This window comes from Odontomachus brunneus, unplaced genomic scaffold (genome assembly GCF_010583005.1).
Source record: "Odontomachus brunneus isolate Ranch 3 - 2012 unplaced genomic scaffold, Obru_v1 Obru_scaffold_101, whole genome shotgun sequence".
NCBI lineage: Eukaryota > Metazoa > Arthropoda > Insecta > Hymenoptera > Formicidae > Odontomachus > Odontomachus brunneus.
Genome location: NW_022639551.1, coordinates 1,073,826 through 1,078,646, shown reverse-complemented (window position 1 = coordinate 1,078,646; position 4,821 = coordinate 1,073,826). Strand labels below are relative to the sequence as shown.

The following is a 4,821-nucleotide window of genomic DNA, read 5'->3' as shown; positions in this document are numbered from 1 at the left end:
TGTCTTTTTTTTTTAATTTGACTGTATATTGTCCAAGATTATTGGGGATTCCAAAAATTCTTGGAAAAGAGAAGAGAAAAACTGATACAAAAATATTCGAGAAATTCTTGCACAAAAGTAGAATTAATTTCTGATATATATTTTATATATATATATATATATATATATATATATATATATCTTCTATATATATTATATTTATATTTTTGTCTCCTACATATTTATATGAAATTATTTACGCACATAGAAAAAATATTGTTGAGCAAAGAAAAGAAAAAATAGTTTTAATTAAACGTTGATATCACAGATTATTACAAACATAAGCAGTTACTTTAATTGTATGTAACCAACAATATTTCTTCCTGTGTGGACATATAATATATGATTATATATAGCTATATATGATTATATAAAGCGAAATTCGTATATAATTACATATAATAACGAATACGTTCAATGTATACATACTGTTGCAAAACAGTTGAGTAATTTGCCAACGTAATTGGTCTAAATTAGGGATCTAATAAAGACAATAACGACAAATGATAATAACAATAAAGAAAAATAATTGACTGCTTGCTGACCGTTTTGTTCCGCTGAATATAGCAAATATTTTCTCGGATAAATCAAATTTAATCGATTGCTCTTCGAGACTACATGAGACAACGCAAAAAAAAATTGCTCGGAGCAATCAAGACAGTCACGCATCACGATAACGTATTCCCGAAGAGAATTGAGCGTTCGTCATAGGAATTTTCTTGATAATCCATATCATATATTAGCTTTCATGTATTTTAATTATATTTGACCATTAATCGGTCCCTCAGTGACACATTGATTCGGTCGCACGAACGGTAATATACATTTTCGGTCGTTATCACTTGGTTTTCCCCTAGATAGCGCGAGCATTGACGTCGCCAATGTATTACTTGCCTACACTCGAGATCAAGGACATCTGTGTCGAAAATCCGTGCCTTTTGTCCCTCATTCATTAATCATCGCTATCTTATTTTAATTTGCGTATAAAATAAAGGTACTGATGGCTCGACTTGCACCCTAATCCTGGACATTCTTATTTTGTTTTGGTCCTTAAATATAAATATTTTAAACTTTTAACACGAAAAATATATATATAAATATTGAGTAGAAGAAACTTTTCTCTGGGGTATAATAAGAATATAATGAGAATATAATGAGAATTCTAAGACTTAAACATAAGTTTCAAATATATTAAAAATAAATAAATCAATTTGGTTTTATATATACCAAAATATTTTTTGAATTATCCACTATAAGAAAAACACAAGTTTTACTGTGAAAGAATAGTTTAAAGGGACAAAATTATTGTTTTACTGAAAACGTGAATTAATCTCATTATGTTTCCTACGTACGACAAAATGTGTGGGATACTTCACAAAATTTATTTATTGCTCAATTATTGATTTAAAATAATTTTTTAAAGAGTGACTTATTGAAACATACAATATTTAAAAATATATTGCATTTTAATTATTTTAATTCTTTATTTATAATTATTTATTATTTTTATTATTTATAATAATTATTTATAATTACTTATTAACAACACTTATAAAACCATACTTTTTTCTTATTAAAATATTGATAAGTTATTATTTAATATAGTAATCTTTGATATCAATTTCCTGAAACATAGTACATGATATGTACTGTAAAATGTAAATAATACAATTTAACATTTTAAGAACATAATGGCATAATCATGTTATACTCCGAAATGTATAAATTTGGATGTAGTACAAAATATCATAGATAGACGATATTTATACAGGCATTTAATTAAAATAACGAGAAAAGATCGTCTAATAATATACATACGGTAATAAAAAGAACAATCTTATCATTGTTTATCTTGTGCAAATATGCCAAACAAATTACAACACAATTGCGGAGAACATAACAAACGTATTAAACAATTTGTAACATTTTTAAGCTAAAAATAATATGATAATATGATAGAAATAATAACCATTTTAATATATTGTGATAACAATACGCGATAAGAGATATCTAATATCTAAGTAACAATTGCAAAACATTTTATTATTTGGCAGTATCTTTATAAAAAATTATCGACCATATCCCATATTATGCTCCGTATTCCCGTTATGTTTCAGATTCCCATAATACATACATTCTATGTTGAAAGTTTAAACATTCGTATTTAAAGACCAAAATAATAAGAATGTCCAGGATTAGATATGTGTCCGGGAATTGGTACTTTTACCTTAATGAATAATAGCTAAATATTAAGCTGTATGCGAAAATACTTTTCATCATCTCGTATCTGACGTACAGCCCATTTTCACCGTTTTATCAACATTTGCACGATGAAGTTTCCGGTGGGTGATTCGCAATTCCCTTTACGAGAATGTTGGCTTCTTTCTTTTTCACACGAATATCAAGACTTGATGTTTTTAGTTATGTACAGTCCGAAGTAAAGCACAAGCAAAGCTCCGAGAAGAGTCCAGCGATCGAGCAGTGGAACGTGGAACTAGAACGAAAGTTCTCTCAATGATGGAATTTGCGGTCAATGTGCGTTTATTTGTGGTATTTAGAACGTTCCATCCGATAGACATTCTGTATTTCGATTATCACGTTATACGCAACTCGCGTGATCGCCTTTAATATCGTTTAGATCTTGTATAATGATGTATAATGAAATTCTGAAAAATTTGATAACAAAGAGTACAGTCAAGTGCTTATAGGCTCTGGTGGCCTACTTTATCCAGAAAAAAATATAGCACTTTATCCAGACAAAAATTTTGAATCCAGATTGATCTTATTTTGTAGTTTTTGGCGTGCTGATTACAAATATGCAAGTTACAAGGTGCATCAATGTACTATCCTAGAGAAAATGGCCCATTTAAAATTGCACTCCACTAGCTGGCGCCATTTATTTTCACGAATAAAAAATGAAACTATGGCAATTTGCAATGACAAAATCATCTTTAGCGAGTCACAGCGACAGTTCTAGATGTTCCTGGAAAAAGGATAACTGAATTGGATATCAAAAGTATCCGAAACATTCTAGTAGATTCTTAGACAATTAACACAGTCAAATCGGATCAATAGGCTCGTTGATTATACTTTGAAATCACCAGTAAAGTCAAATGTGAGCTATTAAGAAATAAATTTCATTGCAAATTAACATTTTTATATTGTGAAAATAAGTGGTGCGATCTAGTGAGGTGCAATTTTAAATAGGCCATTCTCTCTGGAATGTCGATCTACCTTAGTAAAGGATAAAAAAAGGTCTATCTTAATAATTTGGATAAAAAAACTTTTTCTTATTTTAACTTTTAGATAAAAAACTAAAAATAAACTGTATAGACCGAATTTGGTTATACTCTTTATGAAATGAAAATTTTTTGAAAAATCTACGTGTGCGTACACGGGGTGTCCAACAATTCGTGATGCAGCTGCGATGTGGAAGTAGAACTCATCGAACTAAACATAAAATTCCTTTACCATTTTGTAAATAACCACATAAAATTTTAAGTTATTAATCAAAGAAGATTGGTGAACAATCACGCGCGATACGGAGATGAGCTCTGATGGCGACGCTTGTCGCAGTGCGTTTATACATTAAAACTGGATAAAAAAATTCTCTACCAAATAGTCACATAGGTTTTAAGTTATCTATTAAATTTATATAATATTGTGGATACTTGTATGTCAAACAAAAAGTTACCGATGCATTAGTTCGCAGATGTATTAAGTACCAATAACAGCTTTTTTAGAAGAAACATTTGAATGTTTATAACTTGAACTAATGCGTCGATATTTCCAATGACACTACATACCATCTTGTGGACTGACTGTGTTGGATTGAAAAAAATTGATTTACGAACTTGACGTGATTTCAGTGGAAATACGGCAACTGGTATTTTCCACATTAATCATTCCTCTATATATATGTAACTTATGTTTACACACAGATTCATTACATTAATATCTATTTGATTAAGTAAATTTTTGTAAGTTAGTTGTATCGTTAGTTGTTATATTTTTAGCAATGCATCAAATGGATTACTCATTTATCAACCACAAAATTACGTTTTTATGCATTTATTTCACTATCTAAGTTTCATTAATCTAAGTTTCGATTTGAAGCGAAATTAAAATGAAGATATATGTACAATATTACAAATACGTAAAAACTATTATTTTATTCGTCTGCTGAGTGCTTTATTTATATATAAGTTTATCTAATAGAGATATAGATAATACAAAGATAATCTAATATAGATAATTAAAAAAATGGTATTTAAATATATGTATATATATTTCGAATATTACTATAAAATTATGAACTCTCTACTTTTATATCTTGACACGAAAATAATCAATAATTCTAAAATTTATATATAATATTTATATATTACTTTTTAATATTATAGTAGTTTTTCATCAAAGTCTCACACTAAATGCAGCTTAGAAGATATTAAAAATGAAGAAACATATATAAAAAGTCCTAACTTTAATTGTAAATATTTCGGCTTTCTAATGATCAATTTTTTAATAATTTTTTTAATAATAAACGAACAGTTAAATAATATTTCAACTATGTATATAGCGTAAGTTTAAATTAAATTTTCACGGAACTTATGATATAACTACTTTAAGTTAAGTTTCTTATCAGAGATACACAACAGCAGTGATTAATTAATAACAATTTATCTGGTACGTAGAGAGATAATTATAAATAATAACAATGAGAGAGAGAGAGAGAGAGAGAGAGAGAGAGAGAGAGAGAGAGAGAGAGAGAGAGAGAGAGAG

General features: G+C 28.2%; 1 protein-coding gene across 2 annotated transcripts in view; it reads right to left on the bottom strand.

Moving 5' to 3' along the window:
* Positions 1-4,821, bottom strand: part of LOC116848845 — a 22,344-nt gene that overhangs the window by 16,749 nt on the left and 774 nt on the right. The window lies entirely within an intron of this gene.